The 26,206-nt window shown below is 38.5% G+C and overlaps 1 pseudogene; it reads right to left on the reverse strand.

Moving 5' to 3' along the window:
• Positions 1–21,625: 21,625 nt before the first annotated feature.
• Positions 21,626–21,714, reverse strand: LOC132660476 (U6 spliceosomal RNA; annotated as a pseudogene).
• Between the last annotated feature and the right edge of the window lie 4,492 nt (positions 21,715–26,206).

Raw genomic sequence — 26,206 nt, forward strand, 5'->3', positions numbered from 1 at the left:
CAATCATCACATCATGTTCCCAGGAGCGGGAAGTAGAAGGTGGTCAGAACAAAAGAGCAGTACTCCCAGATGAGTTAGCCCTCATTAAACAACTTCACCAGAAGTTCTATCCAAATATTCTTCTTATACCTAATTGGGCAGCTCCACTTGCAAAGGAGTTTGAGCAATGTAGTTCACAGCTGAGAACATTGCCACCCAAATAAAATCAGGATTCTGTCAATGACACACAATAAGAGAGTGGGTAATGGTTAGCCAACCAGCACTCTCTGCCCCAGGAACAAATGGCTTCTCCATATCCTTTTCAATATATGCTGCATAACAGTTTCTCATAAACATAAGAGGTTTTGTTCAGTTATTTTTTTTTTGTCTTTTTTTTAAGCATACATCCTTATTCAGCCTCTTCAGGTCTAGCTCTTTACAAAGTATATTCCGCAAATATTGAGTCATTTAGCCCTTACAACAACCCTGAGAATCACAACAATCACCCCTGGAAAACTGAGGAAATTAAAACTCAGAAAACTGAAATAGAATACCCAAGGTCGCTCAAATAAGTAGTAGCATTGGGACTCAAGTCAAAGTCTCCGACCCCAAATCCGGTTGTTTATTTCCACCATATCAAAACTGTACCCAGTTTGATGCCACAGATGCCCAGACCATTCCTGCCAACAATATCCATTACCTCTAGTCTCCTCTCTCAACCAATTTCTTTCTTTTCAATGTCCCCTTCTCCTCTCTACTAACTTGGCATCATTGAAGCCCTAACAATTTCTTGCCTAAACAGTCATAGCACCTCTTTTCTTGTTGTCTTGCCTTGAATACACTTTTTGTTCTATTAAGTTTTGTGTACAGGTCATTTTTTTCTCTATTTTCTTTGTAACAATAATTATAACTTTGTATAATTTTGTAATTAATTAACAGTGATGTAACTTTATTCAACAATGTATATTAATGTTTCAAAACCCAGGTACAAAAAAAATAAAACTATTAACAAGGATGACAATCCAATGTGTGGTATGGCCATCATCCTCTGCCACTTTCCTTAACTTGTGGCTAGGTTTATACATGCCTTAAAAAACACGGACTTTTATTGAAAAGTCACAAGGCTTTTTAACTGACCATGATAGTTCATTATAAATTTACTTTTCCCCAGCTTTATTGAGGTATAATAATTGGCACACAATATTGTATAAGTTGTTCAATGTGTTGATTTGATATATATTGAAAAACATATATTGAAAAACACCACATTAGCTAACACCACCATCACATCACATAATTACTATTTATTTTGTGTGTGTATGAGAACATTTAAGAACTACTCTCTTAGCAACTTTAAAGTATATAATACAGTATTATTAGCTATAATCATCATGCTGTATATTAGATCCCCAGAACTTATTCATCTTACAAGTGGAAGATGATATTCTTTGACAAACATCTTCCCATTTTCCCCACACTGCAAGTCCCTGATAGCCACTAGTCTAGTCTCTGTTTCTCTGAGTTCAGCTTATTTAGATTCCACATATGAGTGACATCATGCAGTATTCATCTTTCTCTGTCTGAGTTATTTCACATAGCATAATGCCTTCAAGGTCCAACCATGTTGTTGCAAATAGAATTTCCTTCTTTTTCATATTCATAGCTGAATAATATTCCAGTGTGTGTGTGTGTGTGTGTGTGTGTGTGTGTGTGTGTGTGTGCCACATCTTCTTTATCCATTCATCCATTGACAGACACTTAGGTTGTTTCCATATCTTGACTACTATGAATCAATGCTGCAGTGAACGTGGAGGTGCAGATATCTCTTTGAGGTGATGTTTCCATTTCCTTTGGATATATACTCAGAAGTGGAATTGCTGGATCATATGGTAGTTCTATTTTTACTTTTTAACTCTGATTTCCATAGTAACTGGACCAATTTACATTCCCACCAACAGTGCATAAGTGTTCCCTTTTTTCCACATCCTCACCAAATACTCATCTCTTGTCTTTTTGATGATAGATATTCTAACAAGTATGAGGTGATATCTCATTGTGTTTTGGATTTGCATTTCCCTGATGATTTGTACTATTGATCACCTTTTCATATATACGACAGCCATTTGTGTGTCTTCTTTGGAAAAATGTCTACTCAGTCTGTGCAGTTCCCCTGCTCATTTTTAATCAGGCTGCTTGGGTTTTTTGTTGGTTTTTTTGTTTTTGTTTTTGTTTTGTTTTGTTGTTTTGATGAATTTTTTTGTATGGGTTTCATACATATTTTGGATATTAACCCCTTATTAAATATATGAGCTGCAAATATTTTCTCCCATTTGTTAGTTTGCCTTTTCATTTTGTTGATGGTTTTCTTTGGTGTAAAGAAGCTTTTTAGTTTGATATAGACCTATTTGTTTATTTTTGCTTTTGTTGCCTTTGCTTTTGGTGTCAAATCTGAAAAATCATTGCTAAAACCAGTGTTAAGGATTTGTCCTTGATGTTTTCTTCTAGGAATTTTACAGTTTCAGGTTTTGTATGCAAGTCTTTAATCAATGTTGAGGTGACTTTTGTGTTTGCATGTGTATATCCAGTTTTCCTAACACCATTTATTTAAGACATTATCCTTTCCCTACTGTATATTCTAGGCTTCTTTGTCATAAATTAATTTACCATATATGTGTGAATTTACATCTGGGCTCTCTATTCTGTTCCACTGATCTGTGTGTCTGGGTTTTTTGTTTTTTGTTTTTTGTTTTTTTGCCAATACTATACTGTTTTGATTACTGTGCTTTGTAGTATAATTTGAAATCAGGAACTGTGATGACTCTAGTTTTGCTCTTTCTCAAGATAGCTTTGACTATTCGGGACTTTTGTGGTTCAATACCACTTTTAGGATTGTTTTTTTTTTTTTCTATTTCTGTGAAAAATGCCATTGAAATTTTGGTAATAATTGCATTGAACCTGTAGATTATCTTGGGTAGTATGGATATTTTAACAATATTAATTCTTCTAATTTTAATGGAATATCTTTTCCATCCCTTGCAAGAGGCAGAGAGAGAGAGAGAGAGAGAGAGAATCCCATGAGGGGCAGAGAGGGAGAGAAAGGGAGAGAGAGAAATAGAGAGAAGCAGGACTCACCCAAAGCAGGGCTCAAGCTCACCTGATGTGGGTCTCCAGCTCGCAAGCCATGAGCCAAAATCTGATGCTTAACTGACAGACACCCCCATTTTATGTTCTTGATGTCACAATTTTGTTTTACATTGTGTATCCATTAACAAATTATTGCAATTATAGTAATTTTAATGTTTGTTTTTGACCTTTATACTAGAGTTCTGATTTCCCCACCACCGTTACAACATTAGAGTATTCTAAATTTAACTATATATGTACCTTAACCAATGAGTTTTATACTTTCATATTATCTCATGTTACTAATCTGAATCTTTTGTTTCAGCTGGGAGAACTCACTTTAACATTTCTTATAAGGCCAGCTTAGTGGAGATGAACTCCGTCAGCTTTTGCTTGTCTGGAAAACTCGTCTCTCCTTCAATTCTGAAAGACAACTTTGCTGGGCAGAGTATTCCTGGTTAGCAGGTTTTTTTCTTTCAGTATCTTGAATATATTATCCCACACCTTTTTTTAAAGATTTTTATTTTTAAGTAATCTCTACACCCATTGTGAAGCTCAAACTCACAACTCCAAGATCAAGAGTCACACACTCCACCAACTGAGCCAGGCTTCATCTCACCTACTTCTGGCCTGCAAAGTTTTTGCTGAAAAATATACTGATAGTATTATGGAAGTTCCCTTACACACAGCAAATCATTTTCCTCTTGCTGCTTTTAAAATCCTGTCATCTTTAACTGCTGACAATTTAATTATAATGTGTCTTAGTGTGGGTCTCTTTGGATTCATTTTTCTTGGAACTCTCCAGAGTTCCTGGATCTGGAGATTTGTTTATTTCCCCCAGGTTAGGGAAGTTTGTGGCCACTGTTCATTTGAATAGACTTTCTGCCCCTTTAATCTCTCTCTTTTTATTATTATTATTATATATTTTTATTATTATTATTTTTTCACTTTATGGTGTCTTATAAGTCCCCAAGCTATTTTCACTCTTTTCCATTCTTTTTGCTTTTTGCTTCTCTAATTGGATGAACTCCAATGCCTTGTCTTCTAGTCTGCTGATCTTTTCTTCTAATTGATCTAGACTGATGCTGAAACTTTGTATTAAATTTTTCAGTTCAGTTAGTATATTCTTCAGCTTTACGATTTGTTTGGTATTTTTTTATATTTTCTTTTTGTTGAAATTCTCGCTTTGTTCATGCATTGTTTTGACCTTTAGTGAACATCCTTATGATTGTTATTTTGAACTCTCTGTTAGGTAAACTGTTTATCTGTTTCATTAAGATCTGTTTCTAGAGTTTTATCTTGTTCTTTTGTTTGGCACATACTCCTCTGTTATTTTCTTTGACTCTCTGTGTTGGTTTCTATGTATTAAATAAAATAGAGATCTCTCTGCGTTTTGAAAGAGTAGTCTTCTGTGGGAAATGAACCTCATCAATTAGCCTGACCAGTGCTCTTGGTTGTCTCTCAAAATCTTTGTGATTGTCCAGAAACTGGAAAGTGGGCATTTTTGTCTCTTCTCTGCTGGGCCCTGATGTATAACCATCCATGAGACTTTGGTCCTGGGCCTATTAAGAACTTCTCTGCTTTTGTTGTTGTAGGTGGTGGTGGTTTTTTAGCAAGGGCAGAGGGGTTGGGGAGGGCAGAGGGAGAAAGAGAATTCCAAGAAGGGACCACACTCAGTGCAAAGCCTGACTTGAGGCTTGATCCCACAACACCGGGACCATGACCTGAGCAGAAACCAAGAAGCAGACATTCAACCAACTGAGCCACCCAGGCACCCCAGAACTTCTGTGTTTTTAATAATACCATGGGACTCCTGAATGGATGCCCCCATTGGTCTTGAGAACCAGGTGATCTGGGGACCCATTCCTCAGGTGGCAGCCACAAAAGCTGGAGCACAAGACATACACACAAGCTCCTTCCAGGGAGAAACTGGTGACTTTAGCAGACTAGAGGAAGAAGACAGAGGAGGTGTCTGCAGGCTTTCCCTGGTCTCTGGAAAGGAATGCAGCTAGCTCCTAGTTGTGTGCTAAATTAGAAGCTTGACCCTCAGGCAGCAGCTTTTAAAGTATGCAAATAGACCTCTTTCATGGAAAGACTGAGAGATGGGCATTTCTGCCTGCTCCCTCTGCACTGAGTCTTAGAGGGGGATAGCCAGTTAAGAACTGCTTCATTTTGGCACCTATGTGGCTCAGTCAGTTGAGCAGCTGACTCTTGATTTTGGCCCAGGGTCATAAGATCAAGCCTTGTGTCAGGCTCTTTGCTGAGCATGGAGCCTGCTTAATATTCTCTCTCTCCCTCTGTCCCTCTTCCCTGCTCACTTTCTCTCTCTAAAATAATAAAAAAATTTTAAGCAAAAAAAAAAAAAAAGAAAAAGAAAAGAAAAAAGAAAGAACTGTTTCTTTGTTTGCTACTGTCCTGTGGGACTCTTGAATGGAAGTCCATTGGCTATCAGAACCATGTGATCTGTGGACCCATCTCTCAGGTGGCATCCATAAAAGTGAGGTGCAGACATGTATATAAGCTTCACCTAGGGACATATGGTGATTTGGAGCAAGCAGGAGGTAGAAGGTGAGGGAGGTGTCTGCCAGTTTCCCTGGTCTCTGAGGATGATGGCAGTCAGCCCCTAGATGCCTGTTAAATTAGAAGCTTGACCCAAAGGCAGCAGATTTTAAAGAAAGAAAGTAGATGGACACTATTCAGAGAAAGGCTGGGAGACTGGCAGGTTTTGCTGGCTCCCCTGCACTGAACCCTGAGGTGATAACAAGAAAGAGGGCTCATGTCTATGAATAACTGCTTCTTGTGGGTCTCACAGACTCAAGCCCCATTGCCTTTGGAGGTAGATGTTTTGGGGGCCCATCAACCAGGTAGAAATATTAAAAGTTGGGGTGCTAAATGTGGGGTCCAAACCCTTTACTCCTCAAAGAGAAGCTGGGAGTTAGGGGTTCCCTCCTGATTGTATGGCACTGTGCTGGTGGTGGAATTTATGATGAGAGTGTATCTCAGCCTTTCCTATCCATTTTGATGTGGGCATTTCTTTTTTTGACTGATGTATAGAAATTACTCAGCCAGTTCTGGATTATACTTCCAGAGGGAATTGCTCCATGTGTAGCTGTTCATTTGGTGTGTTCATGGGAGGAGGAGGGTTCAGGAATCTCCTATATCATCATCTTTAAAGACGACTCCTGAAAAAGACTAAATTCATTCTTAAAAAGTAATAAAAAGTACAAAAGTATATTCACTGAAAAAAAAGTCTCCTTTTCGTCTCTGTGTCCAGACAACCAGCTCTCCTACCCAAGACAAGTCTTGCTTTCCAAATATACTTACACAGGTAGTCTATGCATTATCCCAGTACATATACCTATATACATGCATATATATATATATATATATATATATATATATATATATATATATCTGTATAATATTTTATTAGCATAAATGGTAGCATATTATATACACCATTCTGCATCTTACTTCTCTCACTTAACAGTATATCTTAAGGTTTATTCCACCTATAGCCAGGTCTGTCTAAAACTCAGATCTTAACTCTGTTACTATGCTATTTAAAATTCTTCAGTGGCTCCACATTACTCCCGCAGAATGAAATTTATGCTCCTTATTTCAGCTTCGAGGTCCTCTCTAACCTGGCTCCTCCTAGTACTTTTTCTCACCCCCAATTCATTCACTGATTCCTTATGTTCTAGTAGTCAAATTGCTTATAGCCTGCCCTCATACTCACTGTCCTCTTTCACAAGTCAGAGCCTTTGCAATGCCCTTCCCACCCTTCTTCACCTTAATTACATTTATTTACCCTTCAAAACAACTCAGATATTCCTCATCCACGAAGCTTTCCCCTTACTCCCAGCCTTGTTCAAGGACTCCTGCATACTTATATCATAGCCGCAATTATATTAGATTCGACATATCTGTTTATGTATACATTTTCATCACATAACTGCTCAAAGCAAAGATTACCATTTTGGTTCATTTTTGTATCCGCAGAGTCTAGCATCATGTCTAGCATATCATAAAAGCCAAACAAATATTTATTGACAAGAACTGATTTGAACGATTAAACCTCCTCTGTGGTAAGGTTAGAATCTTTTTTAAGGCTGAGAATCAAATGAAACATACACATTTCTAGAAATAGTGGGTTGTGACTCACAGTTTGGGATGCAGCTATAAGGAAACCTTCTTGAAAAGTTGATTTAAACATGTTGAAGGTGAAAGACAAATCTTGCATTGGAAATGGCTACTGGGTAGGAAATAAGGAAACCTAAGAAACATCAATTAAAGGAGAGAAGGAGGTGAAGGAGGAGTGCAGCAGGCAGAGGTATTAGGACCTAAACTGGGCATGCTGGGGGTGAGATAGCAGGAGGGCCTTGTGATAATATTTTCTAGTGTAGGGTCTTTGTTCACTAATAGGCAGCCTGGGTGTCAATAGAGAAGGACCCTGCACACTGCAACCTCCATAGCTCCAAAATGACCTTCTTTTCTCTACTCTTCACTTCCTGATGAAAGAGTAATAATAACTCTTTCAATGTTCTGGAGAAAAAAGATGAATTCTCACAGTATGAGTAAAGAAGATGGGTATTGAACTAATTGTCTATAACTGTGGTTACTGCTCCTCCTGAAGGATGCAGGTGCCACAAGCATTGATGGCAGGGGACACCTTCTTAAAGAGGTCAGGAAAGGCTTCCCTGAGAAGTCTCAGCTGAGACCTGGAGGTTGACTAGGAGTCAGCCAGGCAAACGATGGGGTGGGTGAAGGGGGAGGAATATGTTTCATGCAGAGGGAAAATAATGTGTAGAAGTCTGAGGAAGGAAGATGTGAGGCTTATTGGAGAAAATAAATAGTGGTGAGGAGTGAATGGCAGAAGATAAGGCTGTGAAGTAGGCAGAGGTCCCATCAGACCGGGCCAGAAGGATTTTGTACTTTATCCCAAGAGCATTGAAAAGCACCTTAAGGTACAGAAGAATGATGTGATTTGTGTTTATAAAATATCACTCTTGTCCACCAACAGATAAATGAATAGCACCTGGGTGGCTCAGTCAGTTCAGCGTCTGACTTTGGCTCAGGTCATGATCTCACAGTTCATGGGTTCAAGCCCCATGTCTGTCTCTGTGCTAACAGTTCAGAGCCTGGAGCCTGTGTCAGATTCTGTGTCTCCCTCTCTCTGCCTCTCCCCTGCTTGTGCTCTCTCTCTCTCTCTCTGTCTCTCTCTCTCCCCGCCCTCTCTCTCAAAAATAAATAAATAAACATTTAAAAAAACAGATAAATGAATTAACAAAATCTGGTGTATACCTACAATGGACCAATATTAAGCCTTAAAGAGGAAGGAAATTCTGACATGCTACAATGTGAATGTACCTTCAGGACATCATGCTAAGTAAAATAAGCCAACACAGAAGGACAATTTTGTATGATTCCACTTATATGAGGTACCTAGAATAGGTACCTAGAATTCATTGAGACAGAAAGTAGAATAGTGGTTTACCAGGGCTGGGTGAAGACAGAATGGGGAATTATGGTTTAGTGGGTACAGAGTTTCAGCTTGGAACGATGACAAAATTCTGAAAATGGCTAGTGGTGATGGTTGTACGACATGGTGAGTGTATTTAATGCCTCTGAATTGGACACTTAAAAATGATCTCAAAGGACTCTGAATACCCAAAACAATACCCAAGAAAGAAAAACAAAGCTGGAGAGATCACACTTCCTGCTTTCAAACTATATTACAGTAATCAAAACAGTATGGTACTTCCATATGGACCAACAGAACAAAATACAAAGCTGCCAAATAACCCTCCACCCCAATATATGGTCAGATGATCTTCAATAAGGATGTCAAGACCATGCAATGGGGAAAGTTGCTTCAACATATGGTGCTGGGAAAATGGATATCCACATGCCAAAGAGTGAAGTTGGACCCTTACCTTACATAATATACAACAATCAATTCAAAATGAATTAAAAACCTAACTGTAAGATCAAAAACTATAAAACTCTTAGAAAAAATACACAAGGGAAAACTTCATGACATTGGATTAGGCAATTATTTCTTGTATGTGACACCAAAAATACAGGCAAGAAAAGCAAAAATAGGCAAATGGAACTACATTAAATTTAACTTCAGTGCATCAAAGGAAACAATCAACAGAGTGAAAAAGCAACGTATGGAATGGAAGAAAATATTTGCAAATCACATATTTGATAAGGAGTTAATGCCATATATATATGTGTGTGTGTATGTGTGTATATATATATATATATATATATATATATATATATATATAACTCCTATAATTCAACAACCAAAAAACAAGCAGCCTGATTTAAAAATGAGCAGAGGGAGTGCCTGGGTGGCTCAGTCAGTTAAGTGTCTGACTTTAGCTCAGGTCATAATTTCATCTCATGGTTTGTGGGTTTGAGCCCTGCATTGGTCTCTGACAGACAGCTCAGAGCCTGTAGCCTACTTCAGATTCTCTGTCTCCCTCTCTCTCTGCCCCCTCCCTGCTCATGCTCTGTCTCTCTCTCAAAAATGAATAAACATTAAAGAAATTAATAAAAATAAATTAAAAATAAAATAAATAAGAGGCGCCTGGGTGGCTCAGTCGGTTGGGCAGCCAACTTCGACTCAGGTCATAATCTCGCGGTCCATGAGTTCGAGCCCCGCGTCGGGCTCTGTGCTGACGGCTCAGAGCCTGGAGCCTGTTTCAGATTCTGTGTCTCCCTCTCTCTGACCCTCCCCTGTTCATGCTCTGTCTCTCTCTGTCTCAAAAAAATTAAAAAATAAAAAAAAGTTTAAAAAAATAAAAAAAATAATAAAAATAAATAAAAATTAAAATGGGCAGAGGACTTAATTAGGCATTTCCCCCAAAGAATATATTCAAATGATCAAAAACACATGCCCCTGAAAAGATACTCGGCATCACTAATGATCAGGGAAATGAAAATCAAAACCACAATGAGATATCCCCTCATACCTGCTAGGATAACCACCATCTAAAAGGGAAGGAATTCACAGAGTTAGAACAAACAATCCTCAAATTTGTATGGAATCAGAAAAGACCTTAAATTGCCAAAGTAATGTTGAAAAAGAAAAACAAACATGGAGGCATCACAATTCCAGATTTCAAGCTGTATCATCACATAGCTGTAATCATCAAGACAGTATGGTATTGGCACAAAAACAGACACATAGATCAACAGAACAGAAAAGAGAACCCAGAAATGGATGCACAAACATATGGCCAACTAATCTTTGACAAAGCAGGAAAGCATATCCAATGGAAAAAGATAGTCTCGTCAGCAAATGGTACTGGGAAAACTGGACAGCAACATGCAGAAGAATGAACCTGGAACACTTTCTTACACCATACACAAAAATAAACTCAAAATGAATGAAAGACCTAAATGTAAGACAGGAAACCATCAAAATCCTATAGGAGAAAACAGGCAGCAACCTCTTTGACCTCAACTGGAACAACTTCTTACTTGACAGGTCTCTGGAGGCAAGGGAAACAAAAGCAAAAATGAACTGTTGGGATCTCCTCAAGATAAAAAGCTTCTGCACAGTGAAGGAAATAGCCAACAAAACTAAAAAGCAACTGATGGAAGGGAAGAAGATATTTGCAAATGATATATCAGATAAAGAGGTAGTATCCAAACTCTATAAAGAACTTACCAAACTCAACACCCAAAAAACAAATAACCCAGTGAAAAAAATGATCAGAAGACACTTTTCCAAAGAAGACATACAGATAGCTAAAAGATTACATGAAAAGATGCTCAACATCACTCATCATCAAGGAAACACCAATCAAAATCACAATGAGATACTCACCTCACACCTATCAGAATAGCTAAAATTAACAACTCAGGAAACAACAGATATTGGTGAGAATGCAGAGAAAGGGGAACACTTTTGCACTGCTGGTGGGAATGCAAACTGGTGCAGCCACTCTAGAAAAGAGCATGGAGTTTCCTCAAAAAATTAAAAATAGAGCTACCCTATGACTAGGCAATTGCACTACTAGGTATTTATCCAAATACTGATTTGGATAAGGGGCCCATGCACCCCAATGTTTATAGCAGCTCTATCAACAATAGCCAAACTATGGAAAGATCCCAAATGTCCATCAACTAATGAATGTATATATATATATATATATATATATATATATATATATATACACACACACACACACACATATACATATATATGTATATGTATGTATATATATATATATACACATACGCAATGGAATATTACTCAGTGACCAAAAAGAATGAAATTTTACCATTTGCAACAACATGGATGGAGCTATAGTATATTATGCTAAACGAAATAAGTCAGAGAAAGACAAATATCATATGATTTCACTCATATGTGGAATTTGGGAAACAAAACAGATGAACATAGAGGAAGGGAAGCAAAAATAAGATAAAAAAAAATAAAAACAGAGAGGGAGGCAAACTATAAGACACTCTTAAATACAGAGAGCAAACTGAGGGTTGTTGGAGGGGAGGTGGGGGGGATAGGCTAAATAGGTGATGGGCATTGAGGGCACTTGTTTGGATGAGCACTGGGTGTTATACGTAAGTGATGAATCATTGGGTTCTACTCCTGAAACCAAAACTACACTGTATGTAAACTAACTTGAATTTAAATAAATAATTTTTTTAAAAGGAGGGGGAAAAAGCAGAAAATAAGTGTTGGCAAAGACATGGAGAAATTGGACCCCTGTGAACTGTCAATGGGAGTGTCAAATGGTGCAGCTGCTGTGGAAAACAATACAGAGATTCTTCAAAAAAAATTGAAAATTGAACTACCATATGATCCAGCAATCCTACTTCTGAGTATACACCCAAAGGAATTGAAAACAATCTCAAAAAGATATTTGTACACCCATGTTCACTGCAACATTTTCCACAAAGGCCAAGAGATGGAAGCAACTTAAATGTCCGTTGATGGAGGAATGGATAAAGAAAAAATATATACATATCATGGAGTTTTATTCAGCCTTAAAGGAAAGAAATTCCTTAAAGAAGGAAATTCTGGGGGCGCCCGGGTGGCTCAGTTGGTTGAGTGTCCGACTTTGACTTGGGTCATGATCTCACAGTTTGTGGGTTCGAGCCCCGCATCAGGCTCTGTGCTGACAGCTCAGAGTCTGGAGCCTGCTTCAGATTCTGTGTCTCCCCCTCTCTTTCTGCCCCTCCCCTGCTCATGCTCTGTCTCTATCTCTCTCTCTCTGTCAAAAATGAATAAACATTAAAAAAAAAAAGGCAATTCTGTCATATGCTACAACATGGATGAAACTTGAGGACATCATGCTAAGTTAAATAAGCCAATCACAAAAAAGAAAAATATATACTGCTTTATTTCACTTATATGAGGTATCTAAAGTAGTTGAGTTTCTGAAAACAGAAAGTTGAATGGTGGTTGCCAGGATCTGGGGGAAGGGTGAAATGAGGAGTTGTTGAGGAGTCAATGGGTTCAGAGTTTCAGTTTTGCAAAATGGAAAGTACTAGAGATCAGTTATACAACAATGTGCATTCAGTTAACACTATTATACCATACACTTAAAAGTGTTTACAATGGTAAATTTTGTTATGTTTTTTACCACAATTTTTTAAATGGTTAAAATGGTAAGCTGTATGTTATATATATTTTACCACAACTAAAAAAGAAAAAAAAAAAGCCATCACTTTTTCTACAGGATGAATTCAAGGGAAAGAAAAGATTAAGTGTTTGGTAGGTCCAAGCAAAAAGATGATGGTGGCTTATACCAGAAGAGTTGAAAAAAGTGGACAAATTAGATATATATTTTGGATGTGTCTCCTAAGTGAAAATGTGAATTCCTAGAGGGAATGAGCACCATATTCTTTTTGTTTTATATCCGTACACTGTATTCATAACAAATATATCATAAATATTGATACACCACCTCTAGGAAAGCTGCTACAGAAAAATCATGCTTTGACACATAGAAATGAGGATTTAATGACTTTTTCTCACAAAGTGATTTGCCAAGTAGGTCACTCCATAGTAGAGTTTTGGGGGAAAACTGAGGTCTTCTCTATAAAATAGGAAGGTTCTCTGGTCTGCCTGTTGGAGTTCACAGGCTTTCATTAGGTCAAGGGAGATCCTATGGTAGAATAAAGAAGGAAGAGCTTCTCACCTCTGAGTGAAGGGGTGGCTAACAGATGCAGTAGCTAAATGATGTTGCAAGGAAACAAGTAGAAGATAGGCTTGTGAGCTAAACCTGCCATGAACAAGATCAGTTCTTCTCCCTGCATGTCACAAAGAGGTCATCAGAATATGGAGTGCCTACTGTGTTAGCCAATCAGATGAGGACTAGAGAACAAAGACAGAGAGAGGAGTGGCAAATGGCGGTCCTAGAAATCCCAGGAGGGAGATGGAATGGAGGGGTTGGCACAGGGAGCCCAAAGGTTTTTCCTAGACCAAATAAAATAGCAGGAGGGGCTGCAGATTTATTTGAAGGCTTCATCTTCCTTATGTGACACCATGCTTCTGACTTTCAGTATTCTGAAAAAGAATCCAAGCAAATATATATATAGGCTTTTCTATATATTCATATATACTGTATATGCTTTTGTATAAGTATGTGTATAGTTTAAATCTGCTTGTTCAGGTTATATATCTGCTTATGTGTATGGTATGCCTGATAGCCACACATGAGGGACAGTGCATCTACAGAGGTTGGTATATAACAATGTGTGTATATGTATATATCAGGCAGGGATGTGGGGAAGTTAGGGCTTTGAGCTGACATTTGGCTGCGTTTCTGGGCAAGAAGAAAAACAAAGTGAGCACATCCTTGCTGGCAGCCCTCCAGCTACATCATGATGTCAGCTATAATCTTGCCACTCTCAGCCTTCTTCACAGTCCCCTCACCCTGCTGATGCGGATGATAATCCCCATTAGCCACTGTCTGATTAACCAGGCTGAGGTATCTGTCTCCCAAGGAGGGAACTGAGTGGGGGATCCCTATAGGTAGCTCAGCAGTAGAGAGGAGAGATGGATACCAGGGGAGCTAAGCCACAGGCAGCCGATGCTTCTGGCTACCAGGTGCCTTTGTCTCTTACCCCCAAAGACCATTCTTTTAATGATGAGACATTTAATTCCATAAGTTTTAGACTCAGAGACAGGATTGCTACTTCTCTTCATTCAAGATCTCCCATTTCTCCCCAACTCAAATTCTCTGCCTTATCCTGCTCTTTGTCTTCTGAATATACCTGGAGATTTCCTGCCTCCAAGTCTCAGCTTGTTCATTTCCTACCCCAGAATACAGCTCTACACCAACACCCTCATTTCCAAACACTGTGTCAGTTCCCTTCCTCCTAAAAGCCTTCTCTCACCACCCAGGTAAGAGTGAGTTCCCCTTCTTCAGAACTCTTCTGGTCCTTGTTCCTGTCATTCAACCTCCACTGGCCATCTGCGTCTCACAGTTAGGGTTAGTTCCCTCCATGTGAATGCATCACATTTCCTCAAACTAGATTATAAACTCAGCTCTCTCATCAAATGCTCTGGTGTGCCCAATCAGAGGCCCTGCTCTCACTGTTTTCTTAGTCCTATTAAGTGTCCATAGGGTATGTTTCAACCAGATAACCCCCAGTGTCTGTTAAATTGCCCTTAAAACACTGGTGTAACAAAATGATAAAACAAAACACACCTTCTGACCATACATGGCCCATGAACAATTTGTAACCCCTGACCTAAGCCAAAAACTAATCAACTGAGGGTTTGTTTTTCTTATTTAGGATACTTCAGGAAGACCAGAGTCTTCATTTATTAAGTTCTTTACTCAAAGTATTAAATCTCAACAAACTTCTTTGGAAAATCATTTGTAGGGGTTTGGTTTTGGTTTTTTTTTTTTCAGTCTACAAAATCACCTCTTGGAACAGGTGCATATTAATTTGGGAGCCAAGATCCTGGGTTCTATCCTTAGTTATCCATTATGCTTAACTATCTCAGGGTTGATAGGCTAGTTTTGGAATGATTTGAACCCTCTGCACTGTTCTCCTTTGAGCTTCCTGATTTTCTTTTCCTCAAGCATCTCTCTTAGGGGTTAGCCTGGATAACAACGTCATCTTACTGCTGAAACTCTTACTCCAGACACAGAAAGCAGTCAGGATTCATTAAGGATGAAGTTTCTGATATCAGAATGTAAGCGTTCCTTTCAATGAGTCAATGCTACCTCCTTAGGAATCTGAACTGGAAACCCTTGGGGGTTGTGGTTACACAAGAAGATTCTAAGTCTGCCGGGGGGCATAGCTTTTCATTTAGACAATGATACTGAAGACTATTGGGCAGACAGGCAAGAATCCTCCCTCATGGGAATTCTGGTTTATTTTAGGCTGTCAAGGTCCAGAGTGGAAGTGACCAGGGTTTTCTGAGCAGCCCAGGTTAGGAAACCCTACTCTGTAGGGAGACCTTGTCAAAGGACCTCTATGTTATATCTGTCTTGACTTCAAACTGTGCTTGAGATTACCTTTTGCTTCACACTAACACATCACCTGATGGTCAACTCTGTCTAGAGTGGTTCTACTACTGTGACCAAGACTTATCTCCTCCACTGACTCTGAATTCTGTCTGGCTCTATTCCCTGTGATGAATATACAGGTACTTGCCTCTTCCATACTTTTTATGTTACCTGCAAGTCTGCATTGCACCTACCAAACACAGCCCCCTGGCAGCCTCCCTGGATCAGAACAAGGAATAGAAAGTGACAGAAGACTGAAACTCTCCACTTTACTATTTACATAGTTCTGATCAAAAATTGAGTAGCATTTGTAGTGAGGAGAGCATAATGAATAGACTTACCAAATCACTATGCTGTACACCTGAAACTAATGTAACATTGTGTGTCAACTATACTTTTAAAAAATCAAATAAAGGAACAAACTGATAAAACTATTATTATTTATTTTAAGTAAAATAAATAAGAATTTATAATAATCCTTTACCCTTCCATAGGACTATTAGAATTTACAAAGTGTTTTCATGTGCATTGTCATTTGATCCTCACATATTCCTGCAAAATGAGGGGAACTGGTATTTCTATTCCTATTTGACAAATAAGGAAATATGCACATTAGAGAAGTTGATTTGCTCAAGGTTACACAATTAATAGGTGGTATAACTGGAACTCAAACTTAGGCTTTCTTGTTTTAGTTTAGGTCTAAAGACATTTTTGAAGTATCCTTGGTGTTCATTTATCCTTCCTCTTTCTGCTACCTGTAACAGGTCCAGACAGGGGTGGAAAATCACAGTGCTCTATGAGTGATCCCTTATGTTTGTACTCCATCTGGCTTTTGTCTCAGTGGATTTGACTAAGTCCATGGTAGAATATTGGCTGTTTCCAGGCATGTAGGCTCAGTGTGTCCAGGTAGAGAAGATTGTTGACTTGCTCATTTATTGCTTCAAGCCTGGGAGCCTCTCCCAACTCTTCAGCCCCAAGAGGCCTCCTACAATAGAGAACATTTACTGATATGGAGATTTACACAACTTCAGATAGTGTGTTTGGTGCCAGTGACTTGGCTGGTTAGATTGAAAGAAAGGGGCTGACTTCTAGCTGTGTGGAAACTGCATAAATGAAGTTCCCATGGGCACACCCTCTTCCTACCATTGGGCTTAGCTGTGTCTAACAGGAACAGAAGAAAGAGATGCCAGGCACAGATCTGTCCCCCTTCCACCCTGGATTCAACAAAGCCATAGCAGGGCTTGGTCCTAGCCCTATCACCACCTGACCTGGGATGTCATCATCAGAAAGTTCCCATTAAGCATCTACCAGTAGGTCAGAGGTGAAAAGTCATTTCTGCAACACCATGCCCTTGAGCAGCTACCCAGGTTTTCCTGTTTTGCAATATCATGGGGTGATTCTAATTATCCCCTGGGGGAGGGGGGTTGGTGAAGAAACAGGAAAAGTGTTGATAAATTCTCCAAAGCTAAGTATATTAAAATTCACATTGACTTAAAAATAGGTATATACCATCTGGCATTTTTAGGAAAATGGAGAAGGGTTGGATCTGGGGAGGAAGAATTGCTAAGTGGCACAAAAACAGGCTATAACTGCTCCAAACAGATGTGAGTCACTCTAAGGAGCTCAGTCTTGCGTCTTTCATTCCAAAGCCCTGAGCCACGCAGAGTTGGGAGCAGAGTTGGAGAGCAGCCAATCCCAGAAAACTGGGGTGGGGAAGGAAATACAGTGGGGAGGTTTCTGAGCTGGTCTCCAGGGAACAAAAGGAACAATGGAGAGAGGAGGGGCAGAGGAAACTCTTTACCACCTGGTGTCCTGTCACCAAGAAGACAAACTTGCTTGGACTTTGGTCCCTTAGCATCTTGATTAAATACACATTGCACTTAGACATCTCGGTGAGAAATAGAAGGACATAGTGATTAGGAGCACAAAATCTGTAGCCAGAATGCTAGGTTCACATTTTGGCTCTGCCACTTACTAACTTGTGACCTTGAGCAAGTCACTTAACTTCTCCACCTCCATTTCCAAACATGGAACTAAAAGGAGTAACTACTTGATACAGCAGTAAGTAGGACAAAACAAACACCTAGAAGAGTGCTTGTGCTCTAAGTTAATGAAATATAAATGTTGGTTACTGTTACTACCAGGTACAATGGAGAACTACAGTGGAAGTGAAGCCAGTGTCCTAGAGCAGCTATAGTCTACAGCACAATGCATTTAAGACAGAAATTTGTTCTAGAAACATGAAGAGTTACTAGTAGATGTAATTATGACTGTCACCAGTAGATGTAATTATGGCAGTCGGGGCTTACTGTAGGCCAAGGTCAGGCTACCCCATTGGAACAAGCTAATATAGCTTCAGAACTATGACTTATAGCCTAACCAGGACACTTCTTCTACCAGACCCTGAGGAAAAATATAAAGGAAAAAATAAGTCCTATTCTACCTTTAAGAAAGGCAAGTCATTCAAAACACACTAAGTACTTATTCTTTTGTTTTTTTAATGCTTATTTATTTTTGAAGGAAACAGAGAGACAGAAACAGAGTGTGAGCAGAGGAGGAGCAGAGACAGAGGGAAACACAGAATCTGAAGCAGGCTCCAAGCTCTGAGTTGTCAGCACAGAGCCTGACCCAGGGCTCGAACTCATGAACTGCAAGATCATGACCTGAGCCAAAGTCAGACGCTCAACCAACTAAGCCACCCAGGGGCCCCACTAAGTACCTATTCTGTATAAAATATTCTGATAGATGTTATTGAAGTTAAAATGAAGTAAAGATCTGTTCCCTGTCATTCTGGATCTTATAATCCCATTAGGAAGTCAAGGTCAACACTAATACTGATAAAAGTACAGAATCTACATCATAATTTCTCTATTTGCCCAGACTTTAATGCCCAAATTCTGTAGCAGCTCACTCTTTCCCAAGGGTCCTTCTGGATTCAATTTTTCATTAAAAGTTTTGTTTGCTTTTTAAAAAACATATATTCTAATATTACAAACCACTCTGAATTGTTTTAGAAATCAGAAGATCAAAAATATTAAAACATTATCTAGCAGAGTGAAATAGCAGTACAAGAGAAATGACCCTTGGAGGCTCACAGAATCTTTGAGTTAAGGGGAACTTAGAAGTCATGAACTCAACTTTTCTTCCAGAGTAGTACCCTCCTGGAAGATCTCTGAGACATGGACCCCAGCATTTTCTTGAGCACAGTTACAGACCATTTCTGTTGAGAGTCAGCAATGTTGGAAAATCTTAGAGAAGAAATTCATCTCACATAAACCATCATCCTTAATGATCCTACTTCTGCCATTTGAGTGACATAGAACAAGCCACATACCTCTTCCTCATTTGACAGCCCATGAGATATTTGAAGGCAGTTATTGTGTCCTTCAGAAGCCTCAAAGCTAAACATTCCTACTGCTGTGGCCTTTCATCCTGTGGAGCAGAGCTCAGAACCCTCATTATCCTCTGGCAGATGACTGCCAGTTGACAAGCTCCTTCTCAGAACATTGTGCCCTGTACCACACATGGTGTTACAAATATGAACTGGCCAACACCAGGTTTCCCAGGCCATATACTCCCTGCAACATCAGATCACTCTCTGACTATTAGTATAGCCCCAGAGGTTGCATCATCTGTTTCAGCAGCTATTTCTCACTTACGGCTTTTACATAGTTGACTTAATTTCACCATATTGTTTCACATGAACTTTAGTCAAAACAGGCCTATACCATGCAATAGATTTTTCAACCAAAAGTATGATCATTATATCATTATTGATGCTAAATCTCTACTTATTGGTTTTAGTCTATCATTCCAGGCAGACCATTTTTAATATTTATATTGTTATCTACATATTAGAAATAGATTTCAATCTATTTCTGTTAGCTATCTTTCCTGGCTTTCTATAATCTGCAAATTTAGTCTCCTTTCAGACTTCAAGATCACTAATAAAATTCAATGTGATCTTGAACTAGTCATTTCTCCTCTTTAAGCCTCAGTTTTCTCATCTGTAAAATAATAAAGGGGCAGGGAATGATTTCCTGGGTCCCAAGAAATTTCAATATGTCTTGTATAAATTCAAATGGCCAGCTGGTAAAAGGCTGAGAAGGGGGGAAAAAAGAATTGAGTGATTACTTTCACTCTGGGGTAACTTGCTGAAATAAATTGTGAGTATTAATTTAATGTGTCAACTTGACTGGCCTAAGGGTTGCCTTATAGCTGGTAAAACATATCTGGGTATGTCTGGTAGAAGGGATTAGCATTTGAATCAGTAGACTGAGCAAAGATCTACTTCATCAATGTGTATGGGTGTCACCCAATTTGTTGAAGATCTGGATAGAACAAAAAGTCAGAGGAAGGGCAAATTCCCTCTCTGTTCATGAGCTGGGACATCTATCCTCTCTTGCCCTCAAACATGAGAGTTCCTCGGACATCGGTTCTCAGGCCTTCAGACTCCAACTGAATTATACCATGCGCTTTATGTCTATCCAACTTACAGATGGCAGATCATAGGACTGCTTGGCCTCCATAACTCTGTGAGCTAATTCTTATTATACACACACACACACACACACACACACACACACACACACACATTATATTTTTTTCTGAAGAACTCTAATACATAAATTCTGTGTTCAAATGTGTGGATTTCAACTTTGAACCTCAGGCATTCCCTTACAGAAATTAAACTCTGACAACAACATGGTGGATACCTTCATTCATAGACATTCTACTTTTGCATAACGGAAAAGAAAAGCTGTGAAAGAGAAAAGCTGCAACAAAGTTTAGGTACTCATCAATTTAGCTGCAATAAATTCAGTTCCCAAATTCTGTATGTTAACTAAAACTTCCTGATGAAATATCAGTCTTATACTCCTTTTAGTGAAATCAGTGCTAAATATTATGTTTTTATACTTGGAAATTTATGCTAACATAGCCCAATAAGATAATTTATGAAAGATCTGTTACCATAATGTACCCACTCCTATTAATTTTGCAGCATCCTTTAGCCCTATAGCCAAGAGCAAAAACCTTTCAGTATAATCTGGATTTACAAGGTAAAATTTTTAAATAGTCAAAAATAATCCACCTTTCACCCTGCCACACCTAACTTCTTCTATGGGGGAATAACAAATGCTTAAAAGGCTTGGATGGGGCTCCTGGCTGGTTCAGTTGGTAGAGCATGCAACTTTTAACCTCAGGGTCATGAGTTCAAGCCCTGCATTGGGCATAAAGCTTATTTTAAATGAACAAATGCATGCATGAATGAATGAATGAATGAGTAGCTTGAAGACATTCCACTCAGTGTTGTACCCACCCTCCCCTACATGTCCTCCCTCTTTTGTCATCTTCTGCCAAGGAAGAATGGAGTCAGCATTAGCCTGGCTTTCCTCACATTTCACTAGGCAGATCATCAGTGACATCAAGCAGCCTTATCTCCCATCCTTTGAAAGTTCTATTACTCTAGTTGCTTTTCTTCAGAAGTTCTCATCATCCAAGCACAACCCCCTTTGACAACATTATTAAATTCATCTAATCATCCAGTTAGTGTTAAACACTGAACTAAAATGCAAGGATCTGGAGCACCTGGGTGGTTAGTCAGTTGAGTGTAAGACTCTTGATCTTGGCTCAGGTCATGATCTCATGGTTTGTGGGATTGAGCTCCACACAATCTGTGCTGACAGCATGAAGTCTGCTTGGGATTCTCTCCCTCTCTCTTGGCCCCTCTTCCGCTAGTGTGTTCTCTCTCTCTCTCTCCCTCTCTCCCAAAAATAAATAAATAAACTTAAAAAATAAAAAATAAATAAAATGCAGGGATCAGAAGGAAATCAAAGGCAGCTTTTCTATAACAGGATGGGACTGAGGCCACCATCAGAGTCAATAGTGAATAAGCTTCAAGTTCCAGCATCACTGACTTACTATAAGACCTTGGAAAGCTTACCACTTCTGTCTTAAATTTTTTCTTCTTAAAGACTAATATTTTACTATTTCTTGCTTGTAGATCATTTTTTAAAAATATGGAATGCTTCACGAATTTGCATATTATCCTTGTGCAGGGGCCATGCTATTTACAGAGCATTTAAAAATAATAAATAACTATCATGTTTTTCTGAATAAAACAAACAGAAAAACTTTGAAAACAGCTAACTTCAATTTCCTAAAGCGTTTATGAGATAAACAATATAAATGCCAAATGCCAGCTGTGGGCACACCAGACACTGGGAAAGGTATGAGTGGATAGGATTATGCATGCCCTGTGGAGCAGCCAGTGATTCAGAAATCCCCACCAGAGAGGAGGATTAGAAGGTCTTAAAAATGCTTGTATCTTACATTAGGATCCCCAAATCTAACAAAATATGTACAAGACCTATATGAGGAAAACTACAAAACTCTGATAGTGAAATCAAAGGAGAACTAATAAGTGGAGAGATCTTCCATGTTCATGGATAAAAAGACTCTATTTTCAAGATGACAATTATTCCCAACTTGATCTACAGACTCAATGTAATCCCGATCAAATTCCTAGTAAGTTATTTTGTAGATATTGACACACTGATTTTTTTTTCTGTGCTAGTCATTTCTTAATGTTTATTTACTTATTTCTTTATTTTTAAATATGAAATTTATTGTCAAATTGGTTTCCATACAACACCCAGTGCTCATCCCAAAAGGTGCCCTCCTCAATACTCATACCCACTCTCCCCTCCCTCCCACCCCCCCCCCCCATCAACCCTCAGTTTGTTCTGTTTTTAAGAGTCTCTTATGCTTTGGCTCCCTCCATCTCTAACCTCTTTGAGAAATTTAACAGAAGTCCATGGGAGAGGGGAGAAAAAAAAAGAGGTTAGACACACTGATTTTAAAGTTTATTTATTTGGAGAGGCAAAAGACCCAGAATATCCAACACAAGATTGAAGGAAAACAAAGTCAAAAGACTGATGCTACATGATCTCACAACTTATTATAAAGCTACAATAATCAAAACAGTATGGTATTGATGAAAGAAAAGACAAACAGATCAATAGAACTGAAAAGAAAGCACAGACATAGACCCACATAAATACAGTCAAGTGATCTGCAACAAAGGAGCAAAGACAATACAATAAGTTCAGACAGTCTTTTCAAAAAACAGTGCTGGAACAACTGGACATCTGTATGCAAAAAAAAAAAAAAAAATGAATGTAGATGCAGACCTTATACCTTTCACAAAAACTCAACTGAAGGGGCACCTGGGTGGCTCAGTTGGTTAGGCATCCAGCTTCGGCTCAGGTCATGATCTCATGGTTCATGGGTTCGAGCCCCGCATCGGGCTCTGTGCTGACAGCTCAGAGCCTGGAGCCTGCTTCTGATTCTGTGTCTCCCTCTCTCTGTTCCTCCCCTGCTCTCACTCTGTCTCTCTCTCTCTCAAAAATAAAGATTAAAAACAAAAAATTTAAAAAAATCAACTGAAAATAGGCAACAGAGCTAAATGTTAACATGCAAAACTATAAAACTCCTAGAAGATAATGTAGGAGAAAACCTAGATTATCTTGAGTATGGTAATGAATTTTTAGATACAACACCAAAGGTACAGTCCATAAAAGAAATAATTGATACCTTGGAGCTTGTTAAAATTAAAAACTTCTAGTTGCAAAAGTAAAGTACCAAGAGAATGAGAAGCCACAGACTGGGATAAAATATTTGCAAAAGGCACATCTGATAAAGAATTATTATCCAAAATATACAAAGAACCCTTAACATACAATAGTGAGAAAGAAAACAATCCAGTTAAAAAATGGGCCATAGACCTTAACAGACCTCTCCCAAAGAAGGTATACAGATGGCAAATAAGTGTATGAAAAGATGTTTCACATCATCATTGCAGGGAAATGCAAATTAAAACAACAATGAGATACCACTGCACACCCATTAGAATGGCCAAAATTAGAACATTGACAACATCAAATGCTGACAAGGATGTGGAGCAATTGGAATTCTCATTCATTGTTAACAAGAATGCAAAATGGTACAGCCACTTTAGAAGAGAGCTTGACATTCTCTTACAAAACTAAACATACTCAGCATATGACCCAGCAGTCATGTTCTGTGGTATTTACCCTACATAAAAACCTGTACATTGTTGGGGCGCCTGGGTGGCTCAGTCGGTTAAGCGTCCGACTTCAGCTCAGGTCACGATCTCACGGTCAATGAGTTCGAGCCCCGAGTCGGACTCTGGGCTGATGGCTCAGAGCCTGGAGCCTGCTTCCAATTCTGTGTCTCCCTCTCTCTCTGCCCCTCTCCCGTTCATGCTCTGTCTCTCTCTGTCTCAAAAATAAATAAATGTTAAAAAAAAATTTTTTTAATAAATAAATAAATAAATAAATAAATAAATAACCTGTACATTGTTGTTTATAGCAGCTTTATTTACAGTTGGCCAAACTTGGAAGCTACCAAGATTTCCTTCAGTAGGTGAATGGATAAATGAAATGTGGTACATTCACACAATGGAATATTACTCAGTGCTAAAAAGAAATGAGCTATCAAGTCATGAAAAGACATGAAGAAATCTTAAATACATATTATTAAGTGAAGGAAGCCCATCTGAAAAAGTTATGTAGTGTATGATTTTAACTATACAACATTCTGGAAGAGGCAAAATTACAGAGTCAGTAATAACAGTAAAAAGATCTGTGGTTGCTAGGGGTTGGAGGATAAATAAGCAGAGCACAGAGAATTTTTAAAGCAATGAAAATATATGATACCATAATGATTAATGCATATCATTATATATTTGTCAAAATCCATAAAGGTACAATACCAAAAATGAACTGTAAGATAAATTATGTGGATAATAATGATGTGTCAATGTAGTTACAACAAATGTACCCCACTGGTGGGGGATTTTGATAATGGGTAGGCTATGCATATCTAAAGACAGAGTATATGAGAAATCTATGTACCTTTCCCTCGGTTTTACTGTAAACCTAAAACTACTCTAAAAAAGTAGTCTCAGGGCTCCTAGGTGGCTCAGTCCCTTAAATGTCCAACTTTAGCTCAGGTCATGATCTCATGGTTTGTGAGTTCTAGCCCCACATCGGGCTATGTGCTGACAGCGAGGAGCCTGCTTGGGATTCTCTGTCTCGACTCTCTCTGCCCCTTCCACCCCCCTCAAAATAAATAAACTTAAAAAAATTATAAAAAATAAAAAATAAAGTCTTAAGGCTCCTGGCTGGCTCCGTCAGTGGGAGCATGCAACTCTTGGACTGGGGTTGTGAGTTTGAGCCCCATGTTAGGTGTAGAGATAACTTAAAAAAAAAAAAATAGAGATAATTTAAAAAAAAAAATATATATATATATATATATTTTTTTTTTTTAAATTAAAGTCTTAATTAAAAGAAAAAAGTTAATACCTTTAATCCAATATTTCACTTCCAGGACTCAATTGTAAATGAAATATTCACAAACATGGGCAAGATTTATATAGAAAAAATTTTATTACAGTTCTATGCAGTTAATAAAAATGGGAAATAAATCAAATATTCAGTAAGAAATTGTGATACAGGAGCACCTGGGTGGCTCAGTTGGTTAAGTATCCAACTTTGGCTCAGGTCATGATTTTGCAGTTGGTAGGTTCAAGCCACACTTCAGGCTCTACACTGATGGTGCAGAATCTGCTTGGGATTCTCTCTCTCTCTCTCTCTCTCTCTCTCTCTCTCTCTCAAAATAAATAAATAATATTTAAAAAATAAATTATGGTACATTCATTTGATGAAATAGTGTGTAGCATTTAAAATAATGTTTTTTTAGTGTTTATTATTTTTGATAGAGAAAGCATGTGCAAGTAGGGTAGGGGCAGAGAGAGAGGGGGATAGAGGATCCAAAGCAGGCTCCACACTGAGAGCAGCTAGTCCGATGTGGGGCTCAAACTCATGAACCATGAGATCATGACCTGAGCGGAAGTCCAACACTCAAGTGATTAAGCTACCCAGGCGCCCCTGAAGTAATGTTTTTAAATAACCCTAATGGAGGGTAAAATTTTCACAATGTTATTTTAAATGAAAATCAGGATGCAATTACAATTGTACAATTGTAGACAATTGTGTGTGTGTATGTGTGTGTGCGTGTATTCTTTGTCTTAGTTCATTCAGAATGCTATAACAAACTACTATAGACTGTGTGGCTTATTAACAACAGAAATTTATTTCTCACAGTTTCAGAGGTGGGGAAGTGCAAGATCACCATGGATCACTAGATTCCATGTCTGGTGAAGATTCACACACAGCAGTCTTCTCCGTGTACCTTACATGGCAGAAGGGCCAGGGAGTTCTCTGAAGTTTCTTTTATAAGAGTGCTACTTCCATTCATGAGGACTTCATGACCTAATCACTTCCCAGAGGCTTTACCTACAAATACCATCAATTGGAGATTAGGTTTCACCATATGAATTTGGGGGTGACACAAACATTTACGTATGACAGTCTTAGTTTAATGATAAAAAGAAAAAAGACTGGAAGAAAACAGGAATATTAATCAGAGTTTTTTTTAATTTTTTAAAATGTTTCTATTTATTTTCCAGAGAGAGCACAAGCAGTTGAGGAGCAGAGAGAGGGAGACAT

This window comes from Panthera onca, chromosome B4 (assembly GCF_046562875.1).
Source record: "Panthera onca isolate mPanOnc1 chromosome B4, mPanOnc1 haplotype 2, whole genome shotgun sequence".
Classification (NCBI taxonomy): domain Eukaryota; kingdom Metazoa; phylum Chordata; class Mammalia; order Carnivora; family Felidae; genus Panthera; species Panthera onca.